This window comes from Salvelinus fontinalis, chromosome 6, assembly GCF_029448725.1.
Source record: "Salvelinus fontinalis isolate EN_2023a chromosome 6, ASM2944872v1, whole genome shotgun sequence".
Lineage (NCBI taxonomy): Eukaryota > Metazoa > Chordata > Actinopteri > Salmoniformes > Salmonidae > Salvelinus > Salvelinus fontinalis.
Window position 1 is genome coordinate 65,969,528 of NC_074670.1, and position 24,740 is coordinate 65,994,267.

Consider the following 24,740-nt stretch of genomic DNA (forward strand, 5'->3'; position numbering starts at 1 on the left):
GCGATTACTCACCACGGACTGGCAGAATCTTTTTTTTCCTTTAACAAGTCTGACGAGCCTGACACGAAGGTTATACTGCTTTCTCAGGAACAGGCCCGAATGCCCATAATTTGCGTGAAGAGGAAGTGGAGAAAAAGGGGCCAGAGGGCAGGCTGCCTTCTGAGAACTCGTAGGCGATTGAATAAACCCCCACTTCCTTCCATTCTGCTGGCAAACGTGCAATCTTTGGAGAATAAAATAGATGACCTACGCAGAAGATTAAACTACCAACGGGACATTCAAAACTATAACATCTTATGCTTCACGGAGTCGTGGCTGAACAACGACATTATCAACATACAGCTGGCTGGTTATGCGGTGTACCGGCAGGATAGAACAGCGGCGTCTGGTAAGACAAGGGGCGGCGGACTATGTATTTTTGTAAATAACAGCTGGTGCACGATATCTAAGGAAGTCTCGAGCTATTGCTCGCCTGAGGTAGAGTATCTCATGGTAAGCTGTAGACCAAACTATCTACCTAGAGTGTTCATCTGTATTCTTCATAGTTGTTTACATACCACCACAGACTCAGGCTGGTACAAAGACATCATTGAATGAGCTGTATTCCACCATAAGCAAACAAGAAAATGCTCACCCAGAGGCGACACTCCTAATGGCCAGGGACTGGCTGCAAGCCCGAAGCCGGGCACAATATGACAACAGCCACTTCAAGTGCAGGGCGCGAAATTCAAAATATATATTTTTAAAATATTTAACTTTCACACATTAACAAGTCCAATACAGCATATGAAAGATAAACATCTTGTGAATCCAGCCAACATGTCCGATTTTTTAAATGTTTTACAGCGAAAACACCACATATATTTATGTTAGCTCACCACCAAATACAAAAAAGGACAGACATTTTTCACAGCACAGGTAGCATGCACAAAGCCAACCTAACTAACCAAGAACCAACCAAACTAACCAAGAAACAACTTCATCAGAAGACAGTCTTATAACATGTTATTCAATAAATCTATGTTTTGTTCGAAAAATGTGCATATTTGAGGTATAAATCAGTTTTACATTGCAGCTACCATCACAGCTACCGTCACAAATAGGACCGAAGCAGCCAGAGTAATTACAGACACCAACGTCAAATACCTAAATGCTCATCATAAAACATTTCTGAAAAATCGATGGTGTATAGCAAATTAAAAACAAACATCTTGTGAATCCAGCCAATATTTCCGATTTTTTAAGTGTTTTACAGCGAAAACACAATATAGCATTATATTAGCTTACTACAATAGCCTACCACACTACCGCATTCATTCATCAAGGCACGTTAGCGATAGCAATAGGCACGTTAGCGTTAGCGAATAAACCAGCAAAAGATATATAAATTTTGACTAACCTTGATAAGCTTCATCAGATGACAGTCCTATAACATCAGGTTATACATACACTTATGTTTTGCATATTTAGAGCTGTAATCAGTGGTTATACATTGTGCAAACGTAGCGTCTTTTTCCCAGAATGTGCGGATATTTTTATGGCACTCAACTATTCTGACCAAATAACTATACATAAACGTTATTAAAAAATACATGTTGTATAGGTGTCACGATCGTGTGGGGGATTGACGGACCAAAACGCAGCAGTTGGAAAATAAGCCATCTTCTTTTATTTTAAAAAAGATGACGAAAAATAAACACGAAACACTTAATACAAACTAACAAAAACAACAAACGATCGTGAAGCTAATAAACGTCGTGCACATACAACAGGCTACAAACGTTCTGACATAGACAATTACTCACAACCAATGAGAGCCTATGGCTACCCTAAATAAGGCTCCCAATCAGAGACAACCGAAATCAGCTGTCTCTAATTGGGAACTCATTCAGGTAACCATAGACTCTCCTAGACAACTAAACATACATAGACAACGCTAGACATCTACACTCAACACAAACCCATATACTACACCCCATAACCCCTTTACCATATAAACACCCAAAACTAACAAAACATAAACATTCCCCATGTCACACCCTGACCTAACTAAAATAATAAAGAAAAACAAAGAATACTAAGGCCAGGGCGTGACATAACCCCCCCCTTGAGGCGCGAACTCCGGGCGCACCATACACAGTCTAGGGGAGGGTCTGGGTGGGCTTCCCTCCACGGTGGCGGCTCCGGCTCTGGTCGTGGTCCCCACTTCACCACAGTCCCTAACCACCTCCTTAGCCTCTTCAAAATGACCCCTCTCCACATTAATCCCATTGCATTAAGGGACAGCTCCGGACTAAGGGCCAGTACCAGGGTAAGGGGCAGTACCAGGGTCAGGGGCAGTACCAGGGTCAGGGGCAGTACCAGGGTCAGGGGCAGTACCAGGGTAAGGGGCAGTACCAGGGTAAGGGGCAGTACCAGGGTAAGGGGCAGCACCAGGGTAAGGGGCAGCACCAGGGTAAGGGGCAGCTCCGGACTGAGGAATGGCAGCTCCGGACTGAGGAATGGCAGCTCCGGACTGAGGAATGGCAGCTCCGGACTGAGGGACTGCAGCTCCGGACTGAGGGACTGCAGCTCCGGACTGAGGGACGGCCCATGGCTGGCTGACAGATCTGGCTGCTCATGGCTGGCTAACGGATCTGGCTGCTCATGGCTGGCTGACTGATCTGGCTGCTCATGGCTGGCTGACTGATCTGGCTGCTCATGGCTGGCTGACTGATCTGGCTGCTCATGGCTGGCTGACTGATCTGGCTGCTCATGGCTGGCTGACGGATCTGGCTGCTCATGGCTGGCTGACGGATCTGGCTGCTCATGGCTAGCTGACGGATCTGGCTGCTCATGGCTAGCTGACGGATCTGGCTGCTCATGGCTAGCTGACGGATCTGGCTGCTCATGGCTAGCTGACGGATCTGGCTGCTCATGGCTAGCTGACGGATCTGGCTGCTCATGGCTAGCTGACGGATCTGGCTGCTCATGGCTAGCTGACGGATCTGGCTGCTCATGGCTAGCTGACGGATCTGGCTGCTCATGGCTGGCTGACGGATCTGGCTGCTCATGGCTGGCTGGCGGATCTGGCTGCTCCTGTCTGGTTGGCGGCTCTGGCAGATCCTGTCTGGTTGGCGGCTCTGGCAGATCCTGTCTGGTTGGCGGCTCTGGCAGATCCTGTCTGACGGACGGCTCTAGCGGCTCCTGTCTGGCTGGCGGCTCTAGCGGCTCCTGTCTGGCGGACGGCTCAGTGGGCTCATGGCAGACGGGCGGCTTTGCAGGCTCATGGCAGACGGGCGGCTTTGCAGGCTCATGGCAGACGGATGGCTCAGATGACGCTGGGGAGACGGATGGCTCAGATGGCGCTGGGGAGACGGATGGCTCAGATGGCGCTGGGGAGACGAGCAGTTCAGTCATCGCTGTGCAGACGGCAGACTCCTGCCGGCTGAGGCGCACTGTAGGCCTGGTGCGTGGTGCCGGGACTGGTGGCACCGGGCTGGGGACACGCATCTCAGGGCTAGTGCGGGGAGCAGCAACAGGACGCACAGGACTCTGGGGACACACAGGAGGCTTGGTGCGTGGTTTAGACACTGGTGGTAAAGGGCTGGAGACACGCACCATATAGCTAGTGCGTGGAGGAGGCACTGGTGGTACTGGATTGGGGCGGGGAGGTGGCGCCGGAAATACCGGACCGTGCAGGCGTACTGGCTCCCTTGAACGCCGAGCCTGCCCAACCTTACCTGGTTGTATGCTCCCCGTCGCCTGACCAGTGCGGGGAGGTGGAATAACCCGCACCGGCCTATGTAGGCGAACCGGGGACACCATGCGTAAGGCTGGTGTCATGTACGCCGGCCCGAGGAGATGCACTGGTGACCAGATGCGTTGGGCCGGCTTCATGACATACGGCTCAACGCTCAGTCTAGCCCGGCCGATACGTGGAGCTGAAATGTACCGAACCGGGCTATGCACGCGTACAGGAGACACCGTGCGCTCTACTGCGTAACACGGTGTCTGCCCGTACTCCCGCTCTCCACGGTAAGTACAGGGAGTAGGCGCAGGTTTCCTACCTGACTTCGCCACACTCCCTTTAAGGCCCCCCCCAAGAAATTTTGGGGTTGTACTCACGGGTCTCCAGCCTTGTCTCCGTGCTGCCTCCTCATATCGCCTCCTCTCGGCTTTCGCTGCCTCCAGCTCTTCACGAGGGAGGCGATATTCTCCAGGTTGATCCCAAGGTCCATCTCCTTCCAATTCGTCCTCCCAACTCCAGAAATCCTGTGTAGGTAGGTCCTGTTGCCGCCTTCCATGCCGCTTGGTCCTATGGTGAGTAATTCTGTCACGATCGTGTGGGGGATTGACGGACCAAAACGCAGCAGTTGGAAAATAAGCCATCTTCTTTTATTTTAAAAAAGATGACGAAAAATAAACACGAAACACTTAATACAAACTAACAAAAACAACAAACGATCGTGAAGCTAATAAACGTCGTGCACATACAACAGGCTACAAACGTTCTGACATAGACAATTACTCACAACCAATGAGAGCCTATGGCTACCCTAAATAAGGCTCCCAATCAGAGACAACCGAAATCAGCTGTCTCTAATTGGGAACTCATTCAGGTAACCATAGACTCTCCTAGACAACTAAACATACATAGACAACGCTAGACATCTACACTCAACACAAACCCATATACTACACCCCATAACCCCTTTACCATATAAACACCCAAAACTAACAAAACATAAACATTCCCCATGTCACACCCTGACCTAACTAAAATAATAAAGAAAAACAAAGAATACTAAGGCCAGGGCGTGACAATAGGAAATGATAGATACACTAGTTCTTAATGCAATCACCGTGTTAGAATTCTAAAAATAACTTCATTACGACATCCAGCTTAGGTATAGCGAGAGAGTACCCAAAATCTGGGCGCAAACGACTATTTCACATGTTCGACAGTTATATGAAATAGCATCATAAAATGGGTCCTACTTTTGATGATCTTTCATCAGAATGTTGTACAAGGGGTCCTTTGTCGGGAACAATCGTTGTTTGGATTTAGAATGTCCTCTTCTCCAGTCAATTAGCACGGAAAGCTAGCAAAGTGGCCCGAAGCTCTCCTTCCTGAACAAAGGCACACAACGCAACACGCCTAACGTCCCGAATAAATTTCAATAATCTAATATAACTATATTGAAAAAACATACTTTACGATGATATTGTCACATGTATCAAATAAAATCAAAGCCGGAGATATTAGTCGTCTATAACGACAGCTTATCAGAAGGCAAAACCAGGTCCCTTCACGCGCTCTCCAGAAAACAGGAAACTGGTGACACGTCATGCCGAGAGCTTTTATTCGACCCCAGATCAAGTTACACACTCTATTTCTTCTCTCACTGCTTGTCGACATCTAGTGGAAGACGTATGAAGTGCATGTATTCTAATAAATATCAAGGACCTTTATAGGCAGGCCCTAGAACAGAGCATCGATTTCAGATTTTCCACTTCCTGTCAGGAAGTTTGCTGCAAAATCAGTTCTGTTTGACTCACAGATATAATTCAAACGGTTTTAGAAACCAGAGAGTGTTTTCTATCCAATAGTAATAATAATATGCATATTGTACGAGTAAGAATTGAGTACGAGGCCATTTGAAATGGGCACCTTTTATCTGGCTACTCAATACTGCCCCTGCAGCCCAAACAGGTTAATGCAGGGAAACTTAAATCCGTTTTACCTCAAACATACAAGTATTTCACACCATTTTAAAGATACACTTCTTGTTAATCTCACCACAGTGTCCGATTTCAAACAGGCTTTACGGCGAAAGCACCATAAACGATTATGTTAGGTGAGTGCCTATTCACAGAAAAACAGAGCCATTTTCCAGTCAAAGAGAGCAGTAACAAAAAGCAGAAATGGGTCCTCAGATCCTCTAAAGTTTCTACGGCTGCACCATCGAGAGCATCCTTACTGGTTGTATGTTAAGTTTTTTAAGTTGTATGGTTCCCAATTAGAGGCGGCTGGTAATCGTTGCCTCGAATTAGGGATGATATTTAGGAAGCCCTTTCTCCCACCTGCTTTGTGGGATTTTGTTTCAGTTAGTGTCTATGTGCGGTACTTCACGGTCGTTGGATGTTCTGTTGTTTTTGTTGTTTCACTGTGAATTAAAATGATGTGGAACTCAACTCAGGCTGCGCCTTGGTCCGCTCTGTACGACGATCGTGACAATATAGATATTAAACCTTCATCTGAAGGTAACCCATACAAACCTATGGAAGTATGGAGGTATATATAGATATTAAACCTTCATCTGAAGGTAACCCATACAAACCTATGGAAGTATGGAGGTATATATAGATATTAACCCTTCATCTGAAGGTAACCCATACAAACCTATGGAAGTATGACGCATTAAGTATCATCATCATTTCATTAAAAAGTACTGGTCCATATGCAGCTTTCAGTTGTAATACCCACATACAGCGGGGTCCAATACAGTGGGGTCCAATACAGTGGGGTCCAATACAGTGGGGTCCAATACAGCGGGGTCCAATACAGCGGGGTACAATACAGTGGGGTCCAATACAGTGGGGTCCAATACAGTGGGCTTCAATACAGCGGGGTCCAATACAGCGGGGTCCAATACAGTGGGGTCCAATACAGCGGGGTCCAATACAGTGGGGTCCAATACAGTGGGGTCCAATACAGTGGGGTCCAATACAGTGGGGTCCAATACAGCGGGGTCCAATATAGCGGGGTCCAATACAGCGGGGTCCAATACAGTTGGGTCCAATACAGCGGGGTCCAATACAGCGGGGTCCAATACAGCGGGGTCCAATACAGCGGGGTCCAATACAGCGGGGTCCAATACAGTGGGGTCCAATACAGCAGGGTCCATTACAGCGGGGTCCAATACAGTGGGGTCCAATACAGCGGGGTCCAATACAGCGGGGTCCAATACAGCAGGGTCCAATACAGTGGGGTCCAATACAGCGGGGTCCAATACAGCGGGGTCCAATACAGCGGGGTCCAATACAGCGGGGTCCAATACAGCGGGGTCCAATACAGTTGGGTCCAATACAGTGGGGTCCAATACAGCGGGGTCCAATACAGCGGGGTCCAATACAGCGGGGTCCAATACAGTGGGGTCCAATACAGCGGGGTCCAATACAGCGGGGTCCAATACAGTGGGGTCCAATACAGCGGGGTTCAATACAGCGGGGTCCAATACAGCAGGGTCCAATACAGCGGGGTCTAATACACTGGGGTCCAATACAGCGGGGTCCAATACAGTGGGGTCCAAAATTATTGACACCCTTGATAAAGATGAGCAAAAATAACTGTAAAAGAATAATTCAAATGCTGAGCTTTATTCTAAGCTTAAATTTTTTTAAATTATATTATTTTAAATTCATACAATTGGTCGAGAAAGAGATTTTGTTAAACAAATAACCATTTTTATCTCTCAAAGGTAGTGGTCCAAATTTTGACCCTGTTTTCAATACCTTGTGAGGATAACGGCACTGAGCCTTTCTATTTTTTTGTTTGAAAACGTATAGTTTGATTAAAGAGGGCAGTCCATAGGTGCAGATGAAGGATATCAAGGATCACCCAATTTAGTATTTATGCTCTGGCAGGTATATGCACATCAATGATGCTTATAAACACTAAAGTCTGGTTGTGGATATTCACTTTTCTGAAACAATTCACTTCATTATAATTGAATTAGTATCGGGTATTCATAATTATGTTACCCAGTGAATAGGCTTTTATGCGCCGGGGCCTCAGGCGTGGTTGCCCAGCCAGGCCATGCATCATGTGTCACATGTTGTTACCCATCATTAGAGGTCCAAAAAGCCTGTCATTGTTTGTTACATACAGTACACTATGGGGCTTAACCACATATAACGCTACACCGGCTAGATAGAACAGAACACACCAGGAAAACGAGGGGGGGGGGGGGGGGGGGGGGCGGGGGGGCGGGCTGTAAACATCATCTGGTGCACGGAATCTAAGGAAGTCTCTAGATTTTGCTCGCCTGAAGTAGAGTATCTTATGATAAACTGCAGACCACACTATTTGCCTAGAAAGTTTTCATTTATACTTTTCGTGGCTGTTTATTTACCACCACAGACAGATGCTGGCACTAAGACAGCACTCAGTCAGCTGTATAAGGAAATACGCAAACAGGAAACCTCTCACCCAGAGGCGGCGCTCCTAGTGGCCATAGACTTTAATACAGGGAAACTTAAATCAGTTCTACCTCATTTCTATCAACATGTTAACTTCTCTAGGGTAGGGGGCAGCATTTTCACGTTTGGATGAAAAGCATACCCAAATTCAACTGCCAGCTACTCATCCCCAGGAGATTAGATATGCATAATATTGGTAGATTTAGATACAAAACATTCTGAAGTTTCTAAAACTGTTTGAACCATGTCTGTGAGTATAACAGAACTTATTTAGCAGGCGAAACCCAGAGGACAAACCATTCAGATTTGTTTTTGTTTTGAGGTCACTCTCTTTTCAATTTTTTATTTTATTTTAGGCAAAGTTTACAGGTAACCTTTGAGATATTTTGTCGTCACGTTTGAGCAAGTTGGAACCTGTGTTTTTCTGGATCAAACGCGCCAAATAAATGGACATTTTGGATATATATCGACGGAATTAATCGAACAAAAGGACCATTTGTGATGTTTATGGGACATATTGGAGTGCCAACAACAGAAGCTCGTCAAAGGTAAGGCATGAATTATATTTGTATTTATGCGTTTTGTGTCACGCCTGCAGGGTTAAAATATGCTTCCCTCTTTGTTTACTATTGTGCTATACTCAGATAATAGCATCGTATGCTTTCGCCGAAAAGCCTATTTGAATTCTAGGCAACGCGAGCTGCCTAGTGACACGAGCCTACCAGACGAGCTAAATCACTTCTATGTTCGCTTTGAGGAAAACAACACTGAGGCACTCAAGAGAGCATCAGCTGTTCCAGACGACTGTGATCACGCTCTCCGTAGCCGACGTGAGTAAGACCTTTGAACAGGTCAACATTCACAAAGGGCCAGATGGATTACCAGGACGTGTGCTCAGGGCATGTGCTGACCAACTGGGAGGTGTCTTCACTGACATTTTCAACATGTCCCTGATTGAGTCTGTAATACCAACATGTTTCAAGCAGACCACCATAGTCCCTAGGCCCAAGAACACTAAGGTAGCCTGCTTAAATGACTACAGACACGTAGCACTCACGTCCGTAGCCATGAAATGCTTTGAAAGGCTGGTAATGGCTCACATCAACACCATTATTCCAGAAACCCTAGACCCACTCCAATTTGCATACTGCCCAAACAGATCCACAGATGATGCAATCTCTATTGCACTCCACACTGCCCTTTCCCACCTGGACAAAAGGAACACCTATGTGAGAATGCTATTCCTTGACTACAGCTCAGCGTTAATTTCCAAAGTACCCACAAAGCTCATCACCATACTAAGGATCCTGGGTCTAAACACCTCCCTCTGCAACTGGATCCTGGACTTCCTGACGGGCCTCCCCCAGGTGGTGAGCGTAGGTAGCAACACATCTGCCACGCTGATCCTCAACACTGGAGCCCCTCAGGGGTACGTGCTCAGTCCCCTCCTGTGCTCCCTGTTCATCCACGACTGCATGGCCAGGCACGACTCCAACACCATCATTAAGTTTGCTGACGACACAACAGTAGTCGGCCGACAACGACAAGACAGCCTATAGGGAGGAGGTCAGAGACGTGGCCTGTGGTGCCAGAATAACAACCTATCCCTCAACGTAACCAAGACTTGGCAGATGATTGTGGACTACAGGAAAAGGAGGACCGACCACGCCCCCATTCTCATCAACGGGGCTGCAGTGGAGCAGGTTGAGAGCTTCAAGTTCCTTGGTGTCCACATCACCAACAAACTATCATGGTCCAAACACACCAAGACAGTCATGAAGAGGGCACGACAAAGCCTATTCCCCCTCAGGAAACTAAAAAGATTTGGCATGGGTCCTGAGATCCTCAAAAGTTTCTACAGCTGCAAAATCGAGAGCATCCTGACAGGTTGCATCACTGCCTGGTACGGGAAATGCTCGGCCTCCGACCGCAAGGCACTACAGAGGGTAGTGCGTACGGCCCAGTACATCACTGGGGCTAAGCTGCCTGCCATCCAGGACCTCTGCAGCAGGCGTTATCAGAGGAAGGCCCTAAAAATTGTCAAATACCAGCCACCCTAGTCATAGACTGTTCTCTCTACTACTGCATGACAAGCGGTACCGGATCGCCACGTCTTTGACCAAAAGGCTTCTCAACAGTTTTTACCCCCAAGCCATAAGAATCCTGAACAGGTCATCAAATGGCTACCTGGACTATTTGCATTGTGTTCCCCCCCTCAACCCCTCTTTTATGCTGATGCTACTCTCTGTTTATCATATATGCATAGTCACTTTAACTATAATTTCACATACATACTACCTCAATTAGCCCGACTAACCGTTGCCCCTGCACATTGGCTAACCGGGCTATCTGCATTGTGTCCCACCACCCGCCAACCCCTCTTTTACGCTACTGCTACTCTCTGTTCATCATATATGCATAGTCACTTTAACCATATCTACATGTACATACTACCTCAATCAGCCTGACTAACCGGTGCCTGTATATAGCATCAATACTGTTAAAGCCTCGCTACTGTTATTTTTCACTGTTGTATTTATTTCTTTACTTATCTATTGTTCACCTAATACTTTTTATTTATGTTTTTTATTTAAAATTTGCACGTTTGGATAGAGCCTGTTAGTAAGCATTTCACTGTAATCTACACCTGTTGTATTCGGTGACAAATAAACTTTGATTTACATATATGATAGAGTTTACATTTACCAGACACTCTTATCTAGAGCGAGTGCATAGATTTTCATACCGTGGGAATTGTACCCACAACCCTGACTTTACAAGTGCCATGCTCTTCCAAGTGAGCCACACAGGACTATATGTACCATGTCGTTTTATTCAAGTAACCAACATGTTGTCCTGCAGGCTCCATTCAAGCTATCATTAAGGAAATACTGTTAAGCAGTCTTTTCAGATGTGTAGCTAATTTGTTTACTCTGCCTATCATAAATCGCCATCCCTCTTGGATTTCTTACATTTACATTACATTTACATTTAAGTCATTTAGCAGACGCTCTTATCCAGAGCGACTTACAAATTGGTGCATTCACCTAATGACATCCAGTGGAGCAGCCACTTTACAATAGTGCATCTAAATCTTTTAAGGGGGGGGGGGGGGGGGCAGAAGGATTGCTTTATCCTATCCTAGGTATTCCTTGAAGAGGTGGGGTTTCAGGTGTCTCCGGAAGGTGGTGATTGACTCCGCTGTCCTGGCGTCGTGAGGGAGTTTGTTCCACCATTGGGGTGCCAGAGCAGCGAACAGTTTTGACTGGGCTGAGCGGGAACTGTACTTCCTCAGTGGTAGGGAGGCGAGCAGGCCAGAGGTGGATGAACGCAGTGCCCTTGTTTGGGTGTAGGGCCTGATCAGAGCCTGAAGGTACTGAGGTGCCGTTCCCCTCACAGCTCCGTAGGCAAGCACCATGGTCTTGTAGCGGATGCGAGCTTCAACTGGAAGCCAGTGGAGAGAGCGGAGGAGCGGGGTGACGTGAGAGAACTTGGGAAGGTTGAACACCAGACGGGCTGCGGCGTTCTGGATGAGTTGTAGGGGTTTGATGGCACAGGCAGGGAGCCCAGCCAACAGCGAGTTGCAGTAATCCAGACGGGAGATGACAAGTGCCTGGATTAGGACCTGCGCCGCTTCCTGTGTGAGGCAGGGTCGTACTCTGCGGATGTTGTAGAGCATGAACCTACAGGAACGGGCCACCGCCTTGATGTTAGTTGAGAACGACAGGGTGTTGTCCAGGATCACGCCAAGGTTCTTAGCGCTCTGGGAGGAGGACACAATGGAGTTGTCAACCGTGATGGCGAGATCATGGAACGGGCAGTCCTTCCCCGGGAGGAAGAGCAGCTCCGTCTTGCCGAGGTTCAGCTTGAGGTGGTGATCCGTCATCCACACTGATATGTCTGCCAGACATGCAGAGATGCGATTCGCCACCTGGTCATCAGAAGGGGGAAAGGAGAAGATTAGTTGTGTGTCGTCTGCATAGCAATGATAGGAGAGACCATGTGAGGTTATGACAGAGCCAAGTGACTTGGTGTATAGCGAGAATAGGAGAGGGCCTAGAACAGAGCCCTGGGGGACACCAGTGGTGAGAGCGCGTGGTGAGGAGACAGATTCTCGCCACGCCACCTGGTAGGAGCGACCTGTCAGGTAGGACGCAATCCAAGCGTGGGCCGCGCCGGAGATGCCCAACTCGGAGAGGGTGGAGAGGAGGATCTGATGGTTCACAGTATCGAAGGCAGCCGATAGGTCTAGAAGGATGAGAGCAGAGGAAAGAGAGTTAGCTTTAGCAGTGCGGAGCGCCTCCGTGATACAGAGAAGAGCAGTCTCAGTTGAGTGACTAGTCTTGAAACCTGACTGATTTGGATCAAGAAGGTCATTCTGAGAGAGATAGCAGGAGAGCTGGCCAAGGACGGCACGTTCAAGAGTTTTGGAGAGAAAAGAAAGAAGGGATACTGGTCTGTAGTTGTTGACATCGGAGGGATCGAGTGTAGGTTTTTTCAGAAGGGGTGCAACTCTCGCTCTCTTGAAGACGGAAGGGACGTAGCCAGCGGTCAGGGATGAGTTGATGAGCGAGGTGAGGTAAGGGAGAAGGTCTCCGGAAATGGTCTGGAGAAGAGAGGAGGGGATAGGGTCAAGCGGGCAGGTTGTTGGGCGGCCGGCCGTCACAAGACGCGAGATTTCATCTGGAGAGAGAGGAGAGAAAGAGGTCAAAGCACAGGGTAGGGCAGTGTGAGCAGAACCAGCGGTGTCGTTTGACTTAGCAAACGAGGATCGGATGTCGTCGACCTTCTTTTCAAAATGGTTGACGAAGTCGTCTGCAGAGAGGGAGGAGGGGGGGGGAGGGGGAGGAGGATTCAGGAGGGAGGAGAAGGTGGCAAAGAGCTTCCTAGGGTTAGAGGCAGATGCTTGGAATTTAGAGTGGTAGAAAGTGGCTTTAGCAGCAGAGACAGAAGAGGAAAATGTAGAGAGGAGGGAGTGAAAGGATGCCAGGTCCGCAGGGAGGCGAGTTTTCCTCCATTTCCGCTCGGCTGCCCGGAGCCCTGTTCTGTGAGCTCGCAATGAGTCGTCGAGCCACGGAGCGGGAGGGGAGGACCGAGCCGGCCTGGAGGATAGGGGACATAGAGAGTCAAAGGATGCAGAAAGGGAGGAGAGGAGGGTTGAGGAGGCAGAATCAGGAGATAGGTTGGAGAAGGTTTGGGCAGAGGGAAGAGATGATAGGATGGAAGAGGAGAGAGTAGCGGGGGAGAGAGAGCGAAGGTTGGGACGGCGCGATACCATCCGAGTAGGGGCAGTGTGGGAAGTGTTGGATGAGAGCGAGAGGGAAAAGGATACAAGGTAGTGGTCGGAGACTTGGAGGGGAGTTGCAATGAGGTTAGTGGAAGAACAGCATCTAGTAAAGATGAGGTCAAGCGTATTGCCTGCCTTGTGAGTAGGGGGGGAAGGTGAGAGGGTGAGGTCAAAAGAGGAGAGGAGTGGAAAGAAGGAGGCGGAGAGGAATGAGTCAAAGGTAGACATGGGGAGGTTAAAGTCACCCAGAACTGTGAGAGGTGAGCCGTCCTCAGGAAAGGAGCTTATCAAGGCATCAAGCTCATTGATGAACTCTCCAAGGGAACCTGGAGGGCGATAAATGATAAGGATGTTAAGCTTGAAAGGGCTGGTAACTGTGACAGCATGGAATTCAAAGGAGGCGATAGACAGATGGGTAAGGGGAGAAAGAGAGAATGACCACTTGGGAGAGATGAGGATCCCGGTGCCACCACCCCGCTGACCAGAAGCTCTCGGGGTGTGCGAGAACACGTGGGCAGACGAAGAGAGAGCAGTAGGAGTAGCAGTGTTATCTGTGGTGAGCCATGTTTCCGTCAGTGCCAAGAAGTCGAGGGACTGGAGGGACGCATAGGCTGAGATGAGCTCTGCCTTGTTGGCCGCGGATCGGCAGTTCCAGAGGCTACCGGAGACCTGGAACTCCACGTGGGTCGTGCGGGCTGGGACCACCAGGTTAGGGTGGGCGCGGCCACGCGGTGTGAGGCGTTTGTATGGTCTGTGCAGAGAGGAGAGAACAGGGATAGACAGACACATATTTGACAGGCTACAGAAGAGGCTACGCTAAAGCAAAGGGGATTAGAATGACAAGTGGGCTACACGTCTCGAATGTTCAGAAAGTTAAGCTTACGTAGCAAAAAATCAATAAAATTAAAAATCTTATTGACTAAAATGATATAGTACTGCTGGCTGGTGAAGTAGCCTGGCTAGCAGTAGCTGCGTTGTTGAAAGTGAAGCTGGCTAGGTGACCTCGACAGTTTCTCTAAGTTTCTCTAAACTACACAATTATCATGGATACAAGGACAGCAAAGACAACTAGCTAACACTACGCTAATCAAGTCGTTCCGTTGTAATGTAAGTTTCTACAGTGCTGCTATTCGGTAGAAGTTGGCTAGCTAGCAGTGTTAGCTAGCAGTGTTGGCTAGGTAGGAGGACGGCAGCGCGGCAGGCGAAACTAGCTGGGTAGCTAACCGATAATTACTCAGAGTTACACAATTATCTTAGATACAAAGCTAGCAAAGAAAACTATGTAGCTAGCTAACACTACACAAAACAAGTCGTTCCGTTGTATTGTAATCGTTTCTACAATGCTCTTCGGTGGCAAGCTGGCTAGCTAGCAGTGTTGGCTACGTTGCGTTAATTTCGAACGAAAATAGCTCGCTAGCGAACCTCAATAACGACGCAATTATGTTTGATAAAAGACGGCTATGTAGCTAGCTAAGATCAAACAAATCAAACCGTTGTACTGTAATGAAAATGAAAATCAGACCGTTGTACTATAATGAAATGTAATGAAAAGTTATACTACTATTCGGTAGACGGTGGACGTTTGCTAGCTGCTGGGCAGATAGCAGTGGACAACGAGACGACGAAATACGATAATTACGCAGTTATCTTTGATACACAGACGGCTATGTAGCTAGTTAAGAAGAAATTGCTAAGGTTGGACAAATTAAATCGTTGTACTATAATGAAATGTAATGAAAAGTTATAAAAGTTATACTACCTGCAGAGCGAATGCAGAGCGAATGCAAATGCGACCGCTCGCCCCAAACCGGATGACTCTTCGGATGATTCATCCAAACCGGATGATTTCTTGTTGCAAAGTGGGATTAAAATAGGTTCAATTGTAAAAAAAAATGTCAACAGTCTACACAAAGTACTCTGTAATTCCAAAGTGGAAGAAAATGTTACAATTTTAATTAATGAAAAAGAAAATATATACTGTATGTTAGAAACGATTACAGCTGTGCATTATTTTCTAAATTCTTCAAGCTCTGTCAAATTTGTTTTTGATCATTGCTCAACAGTCATTCTCAAGTCTTGCTATAGATTTTCAATCAGATTTAAATCCAAACTGTAAATAGACCACTCAAACATTCACTGTCTTCTTGGTGCGAAAATAATCACAATTAAATCTATTTCAATCCCACTTTGTAGCACAACAAAATTTTAAATAATCCAAGGGGAGTGAATATATATGATAGTAACTGACCAGATTGAATTTATGGTAAATAAATGTGAGACATAATTTTGCAAACCCCAATCTTCCTCATCTTAAAACATGATGCTGCATTTGGATTGTTCTAGAATAATTATTTATTTGTTTCCTTTGTACACTAAAGTACCAAATAATAATACAATTATTTCATGACTTGAATGAATTGCTTCATGAGGTGTCTTGTCTGTGTGTAGAATATGAACAAACTAGGATCTCTCTGCTCCCTGCAGCAGGTTAGTCTACGTGTTGAGCTACGTCGATGAGCTGGAGGAGAACGGATCATATCGTTGACACAGAGGAGGGTCGATGAGCTGGAGGAGAACGGATCATATAATTGACACAGAGGAGGGTCGATGAGCTGGAGGAGAACGTATCATATAATTGACTCAGAGGAGGGTCGATGAGCTGGAGGAGAACGTATCATATCGTTGAAACGGAGCAATGCAGAGGAGAGAGAGGAGGATCCCTCGTCATCTATTTATACATCCAGGAATGCTCTCATTCCCTGTTCCATCCATCGGACCAGTTACTGCTGGCAGTCTCTCCTCGCGCTAGAATCAGAAGGGGATTGTCCATTGCTAAATCAAGCTCTGGCAAGCTGCTATACCGGCTACCGGCTACCGGTTACCGGCTACCGGCTATAACGGATTGAATCCAGCTTCAGCAGCAGCATGCAGCACGAAGGTGAGCGCTCCACAAATTATATTTTATGGATGCTGCCCACCGGGCACAAACTGGTTGGAGCAATGTAGCTTCAAAGATGTTGTCAATATATTATATATATAAATATATTAATATAAATACAATATATAAATATAATATATTGTGATTTGGAATCTTCATGGAAAATAAATGGATTTGAAAAAAAACATTTTAATAGTGAAATTTCAAAAAGAGGATAATGTCATCATTGTAACACATTTTCAATATGGACAAACCTTACAAAATAAGTTACATGTGTACCTTTGAAACAATATCAGATCTTCAGTGTTATATCCACTATACCAATACACCAACTATAGGCTAGGCAGCAACTCCTACGGGAGAGTTGATCTATTATAGAGAGATCTACAGAGAATAATGTATTGGAGAGTTGATCTATTATAGAGAGATCTATAGAGAATAATGTATTGGAGAGTTGATCTATTATAGAGAGATCTATAGAGAATAATGTATTGGAGAGTTGATCTATTATAGAGAGATCTATAGAGAATAATGTATTGGAGAGTTGATCTATTATAGAGAGATCTATAGAGAATAATGTATTGGAGAGTTGATCTATTATAGAGAGATCTATAGAGAATAATGTTCTGGAGAGTTGATCTATTATAGAGAGATCTATAGAGAATAATGTATTGGAGAGTTGATCTATTATAGAGAGATCTATAGAGAATAATGTTCTGGAGAGTTGATCTATTATAGAGAGATCTATAGAGAATAATGTACTGGAGAGTTGATCTATTATAGAGAGATCTATAGAGAATAATGTATTGGAGAGTTGATCTATTATAGAGAGATCTATAGAGAATAATGTATTGGAGAGTTGATCTATTATAGAGAGATCTATAGAGAATAATGTATTGGAGAGTTGATCTATTATAGAGAGATCTATAGAGAATAATGTATTGGAGAGTTGATCTATTATAGAGAGATCTATAGAGAATAATGTATTGGAGAGTTGATCTTTTATAGAGAGATCTATAGAGAATAAATGTACTGGAGAGTTGATCTATTATAGAGAGATCTATAGAGAATAATGTATTGGAGAGTTGATCTATTATAGAGAGATCTATAGAGAATAAATGTACTGGAGAGTTGATCTATTATAGAGAGATCTATAGAGAATAATGTATTGGAGAGTTGATCTAGTATAAAGAGATCTATAGAGAATAATGTATTGGAGAGTTGATCTATTATAGAGAGATCTATAGAGAATAATGTATTGGAGAGTTGATCTATTATAGAGAGATCTATAGAGAATAATGTTCTGGAGAGTTGATCTATTATAGAGAGATCTATAGAGAATAATGTATTGGAGAGTTGATCTATTATAGAGAGATCTATAGAGAATAATGTATTGGAGAGTTGATCTATTATAGAGAGATCTATAGAGAATAATGTATTGGAGAGTTGATCTATTATAGAGAGATCTATAGAGAATAATGTATTGGAGAGTTGATCTATTATAGAGAGATCTATAGAGAATAAATGTACTGGAGAGTTGATCTATTATAGAGAGATCTATAGAGAATAATGTATTGGAGAGTTGATCTATTATAGAGAGATCTATAGAGAATAATGTTCTGGAGAGTTGATCTATTATAGAGAGATCTATAGAGAATAATGTATTGGAGAGTTGATCTATTATAGAGAGATCTATAGAGAATAATGTTCTGGAGAGTTGATCTATTATAGAGATATTTCTAGAGAATAATGTACTGGAGAGTTGATCTATTATAGAGAGATCTATAGAGAATAATGTTCTGGAGAGTTGATCTATTATAGAGAGATCTATAGAGAATAATGTATTGGAGAGTTGATCTATTATAGAGAGATCTATAGAGAATAACGTACTGTTTGTAATGCTTTGTTCTATCACATGTCTCAGAACATGGTCATCAATACCATAGATTAGTTTGCTGATAATACAAAATATGACATTGTTTTACTAGTATCATTATTATAACTACACCATATACACAAAAGTATGTCAACACCCCTTCAAATGAGTGGATTCGGCTTTTTCAGGAAGCTATTTCAGTAGAGGAGAGATTGACTTCATCACTATTTTTATTTATGAGAGGTATTGACATGTTGAATGAACCGAGCTGTCTTTCTAAACTACTGGCACACAGCTCAGACATCCATGCATACCCCACAAGACATGCCACAAGAGGTCTCTTCACAGTCCCCAAGTCCAGAACAGACTATGGGAGGAACACAGTACTACATAGAGCCATGACTACATGGAACTCTATTCCACAGTACTACATAGAGCCATGACTACATGGAACTCTATTCCACAGTACTACATAGAGCCATGACTACATGGAACTCTATTCCACAGTACTACATAGAGCCATGACTACATGGAACTCTATTCCACAGTACTACATAGAGCCATGACTACATGGAACTCTATTCCACAGTACTACATAGAGCCATGACTACATGGAACTCTATTCCACAGTACTACATAGAGCCATGACTCCATGGAACTCTATTCCACAGTACTACATAGAGCCATGACTACATGGAACTCTATTCGACAGTACTACATAGAGCCACGACTACATGGAACTCTATTCCACAGTACTACATAGAGCCACGACTACATGGAACTCTATTCCACAGTACTACATAGAGCCATGACTACATGGAACTCTATTCCACAGTACTACATAGAGCCATGACTACATGGAACTCTATTCCACAGTACTACATAGAGCCATGACTACATGGAACTCTATTCCACAGTACTACATAGAGCCATGACTACATGGAACTCTATTCCACAGTACTACATAGAGCCATGACTACATGGAACTCTATTCCACAGTACTACATAGAGCCATGACTACATGGAACTCTATTCCACAGTACTACATAGAGCCATGACTACATGGAACTCTATTCCACAGTACTACATAGAGCCATGACTCCATGGAACTCTATTCCACAGTACTACATAGAGCCATGACTCCATGGAACTCTATTCCACAGTACTACATAGAGCCATGACTCCATGGAACTCTATTCCACAGTACTACATAGAGCCATGACTACATGGAACTCTATTCCACAGTACTACATAGAGCCATGACTACATGGAACTCTATTCCACAGTACTACATAGAGCCATGACTACATGGAACTCTATTCCACAGTACTACATAGAGCCATGACTACATGGAACTCTATTCCACAGTACTACATAGAGCCATGACTACATGGAACTCTATTCCACAGTACTACATAGAGCCATGACTACATGGAACTCTATTCCACAGTACTACATAGAGCCATGACTACATGGAACTCTATTCCACAGTACTACATAGAGCCACGACTACATGGAACTCTATTCCACAGTACTACATAGAGCCACGACTACATGGAACTCTATTCCACAGTACTACATAGAGCCACGACTACATGGAACTCTATTCCACAGTACTACATAGAGCCATGACTACATGGAACTCTATTCCACAGTACTACATAGAGCCATGACTACATGGAACTCTATTCCACAGTACTACATAGAGCCATGACTACATGGAACTCTATTCCACAGTACTACATAGAGCCACGACTACATGGAACTCTATTCCACATCAGGTAACTGATGCAGCAGTAGAATCAGATTTAGCCCTCCGTGGGCTCTTGTGTGTCATTTACCAAGTACACTCTGTCAGCCTCTGTCAGCTCGCCTCTGGTTGCCGTCAGATTTAAAAAACATATTATAATACACCTTATGGAACAACGGGGACTGTGAAGCAACAGAAACATTGGCACAGACACACACACACACACACACACACACACACACACACACACACACACACACACACACACACACACACACACACACACACACACACACACACACACACACACACACACACACACACACACACACACGATAACTTACGCACTGTACATACACATGGATTTAGTACTGTAGATATATGGTAATGGTGGAGTAGGGACCTGAGGGCACACAGTGTGTTGTGAAATCTGTGAATGTAATGTTTTTTAAATTGTATAAACTGCCTTAATTTTGCTGGACCCCAGGATGCTTTTGCAGCAGCTAATGGGGATCCGTAATAAATACAAAACATTGGCAGTAGAATGAATGGCCTCACTGGACAGCTCAGTGACTTTCAATGTGGCACTGCCATGGGATGTTTCTAATTTCTGTCCTGCTAGACCTGGTCAACTGGAAGTACTATGATTGTGAAGTGCACACGTCTAGGAGCAACCACCACTCAGCCGGTCGAAGTGGTAGGCCACAAAAGCAGAACATGATCACTGAGTGCTGAAGCGTGTAGCGTGTAGCGTGTAGCGTGTAAAAATCATCTGTCCTCAGTTGTAACACTCACTACTGAATTCCAAACTGCCTCTGAAAGCAACGTCAGCACAAGAGCTGTTCAGTGAGAGCTTCATGAAATGCAAACGTAAGATCACCATGCGCAATGCCGAGCGTCTGCTGGAGTGGTGTAAAGCTCGCCACCATTGGACAATGGCGCAGTGGAAACGCGTTCTCTGGAAGGATGAATCACACTGTTCTGGGGCTGTTTTTCATGGTTCAGGCTAGGCCCCTTAGTTCCAGTGACGGGAAATCTTAATGCTACAGCATACACTGACATTCTAGACGATTCTGTGCTTCCAAATATGGGGAAGGCCCTTTCTCTAAGAGTTTCAGCATGACAATGTCCATGCTCACAAAACGAGGACTATCCAGAAATGGTTTGTCGAGATCGGTGTGGAAGAACTTGACTTACCTGCACTGAGACCTGACCTCAACCCCATCGGACACCTTTGGGATGAATTGGAACGCCGACTGCGAGCCAGGCCTAATCGCACAACATCAGTGCCTGACCTCACTAATGCTCTTGTCGCTGAATTAAAGCAAGTCCCCGCAGCAATGTTTCAAGATTTATTGGAAAGCCTTCCCAGGAGGTGGCAGGTAGCCTAGTGGTTAGAGTGTTGGACTAGTAACCGAAAGGTTGCAAGTTTGAATCCCTGAGCTGACAAGGTAAAAATCTGTAGTTCTGCCCCTGAACAAGACAGTTAACCCACTGTTCCTAGGCTGTCATTGAAAATAAAAAAATGTGCTCTTAACCTGCTTTCTTAGTTAAATAAAGGTTAAAAAAAGAAAGAGTGGAGGACTGTTATAGCAGCAAAGGGGGGACCAACTCCATATTAATGCTCATGATTTTGGAATAAGATGTTCAATGAGTAGATGTGCATGTAGTGTATATTGAATAGTGGTGACGCATCTCTGCGTGCCTGGCAGACATCTCAACTTGGATATTGGCCCTCAACCTCTTCCTCCCAGGGAAGGCCTGCTCACTCCAAGACCTTAACGATTAACAATCAACAACTCCACAGTGTCCCCCTCCCAGAGTGCAAAGAACCGTGACCCTGGACAACACCTTGTCATTCTCTGCAAACATCCAAGCAGTGACTCGCTCCTGCAGGTTCCTTCTCTACAACATCCGTAGAGCACAACCTTTCCTCACACAGTAAGCGTTGCAGGTTTTACGTTCTACCTTCTAGACTCTGCAACTCTGTTGGCTGGGCTCCCTGTTTGTTCCAGCAAACCTCTGCAAATTATCCAAAACTCAGAAGCCTGCCTGGTGTTCAACCTTCCAAAGTTCTCCCGTCTCACACACGTTCCTCTCCATTAGCTTCCAGTCTTCAGGACCCTGGTGCAACAAGGGAAACCCTACACCCCCAACCCAAGTAATCCATCCTGACACCCATGGTCTCTGGGCCCTCCCAACCCTACGCAAGGGCACCTCCCGCTCAACCCAGTCCAAGCTCTTCTTTGTCCTGGCACCCCAATGGTGGAACAAGCTTCCCACTAAAGTCGAAAGGATAGCGGAGTTCCTGCCTGCCAGTCTTCTGAAAATGTCTGAAACCTCTTTGAAATGTAAATAAAATAACTTAAATAACCTACCACAGAGTAAAAAAAAGTACTTATCTCTTCCTACTAGCTCTGACTGAGAAAGACTTTGTTGAGTGAAAATGTACTTTCTATGATTGTGATATGTTGTTGTTCACCTAGCTGTCTTAAGATGAATGCATAAATAAGAGTAAATGACTCAAGTATCAAATGTAAGTAAATAATGATCAGTCATGAACACAGTCATTTCCGAACGTGCTATTATCAATGCTATGCAATAATAACTGTACAACCATCACTAACAGAGGTTTTAGTAAGGCCAGGATTCACTCAGATCAGCGGTAACCGTTGATAGCCTGAAAAACACAATAGCTTATCATTGCCTTCTGTTAAGTGTACCTGCGTTGGAGATGGTGCGTGGATACTCTTATGGTCTTTGTCAAGAAACCACACCTACAGTTGAAGTCGGAAGTTCACATACAGTTTACATACACTGAGGTTGGAGTCATTAAAACTCGTTTTTCAACCACTCCACAAATTTCTTGTTAACAAACTATAGTTTTGGCAAGTCGGTTAGGACATCTACTTTGTTCACGACACAAGTCATGTTTCCTACAATTGTTTACAGACAGATTATTTCATTTATAATTCACTGTATCACAGTTCCAGTGGGTCAGACGTTTACATACACTTGACTAAGCCATCCTACACACCTACACTATCAGTAGAGTTACCATCCTAGACACCTACACTACCAGTAGAGTTACCATCCTAGACACCTACACTATCAGTATAGTTACCATCCTAGACACCTACACTACCAGTAGAGTTACCATCCTAGACACCTACACTACCAGTAGAGTTACCATCCTAGACACCTACACTACCAGTAGAGTTACCATCCTAGACACCTACACTACCAGTAGAGTTACCATCCTAGACACCTACACTACCAGTAGAGTTACCATCCTAGACACCTACACTACCAGTAGAGTTATTTAGACACCTACACTACCAGTAGAGTTACCATTCTAGACACCTACACTACCAGTAGAGTTACCATCCTAGACACCTACACTACCAGTAGAGTTACCATCCTACACACCTACACTACCAGTAGAGTTACCATCCTAGACACCTACACTACCAGTAGAGTTACCAAGACACCTACACAACCAGTAGAGTTACCATCCTAGACACCTACACTATCAGTAGAGTTACCATCCTAGACACCTACACTACCAGTAGAGTTACCATCCTAGACACCTACACTACCAGTAGAGTTACCATCCTAGACACCTACACTATCAGTAGAGTTACCATCCTAGACACCTACACTACCAGTAGAGTTACCATCCTAGACACCTACACTACCAGTAGAGTTACCATCCTAGACACCTACACTACCAGTAGAGTTACCATCCTAGACACCTACACTATCAGTAGAGTTACCATCCTAGACACCTACACTACCAGTAGAGTTACCATCCTAGACACCTACACTACCAGTAGAGTTACCTAGACACCTACACTACCAGTAGAGTTACCATCCTAGACACCTACACTACCAGTAGAGTTACCTAGACACCTACACTACCAGTAGAGTTACCATCCTAGACCCCTACACTACCAGTAGAGTTACCATCCTAGACACATACACTACCAGTAGAGTTACCATCCTAGACACCTACACTACCAGTAGAGTTACCATCCTAGACACCTACACTACCAGTAGAGTTACCATCCTAGAAACCTACACTATCAGTAGAGTTACCATCCTAGACACCTACACTACCAGTAGAGTTACCATCCTAGACACCTACACTACCAGTAGAGTTACCATCCTAGACACCTACACTACCAGTAGAGTTACCTAGACACCTACACTACCAGTAGAGTTACCTAGACACCTACACTACCAGTAGAGTTACCATCCTAGACACCTACACTACCAGTAGAGTTACCATCCTAGACACCTACACTACCAGTAGAGTTACCATCCTAGACACCTACACTACCAGTAGAGTTACCATCCTAGACACCTACACTACCAGTAGAGTTACCTAGACACCTACACTACCAGTAGAGTTACCATCCTAGACACCTACACTACCAGTAGAGTTACCATCCTAGACACCTACACTACCAGTAGAGTTACCATCCTAGACACCTACACTACCAGTAGAGTTACCTAGACACCTACACTACCAGTAGAGTTACCTAGACACCTACACTATCAGTAGAGTTACCATCCTAGACACCTACACTACCAGTAGAGTTACCATCCTAGACACCTACACTACCAGTAGAGTTACCATCCTAGACACCTATACAATCAGTAGAGTTACCTAGACACCTACACTACCAGTAGAGTTACCATC

At 45.0% G+C, this 24,740-nt stretch overlaps 1 protein-coding gene across 1 annotated transcript in view; it reads left to right on the forward strand.

Annotated features, from left to right (window-relative positions):
* The first annotated feature begins 15,946 nt into the window (after positions 1-15,946).
* LOC129858320 (melanocortin receptor 5-like) overlaps positions 15,947-24,740 on the forward strand; it is a 49,952-nt gene continuing 41,158 nt past the window's right edge. The window contains exon 1 of the mRNA XM_055927471.1: positions 15,947-16,409. The gene's annotated coding sequence lies outside the window, so the exon portion shown is untranslated. The remainder of the gene's footprint in view (positions 16,410-24,740) is intronic.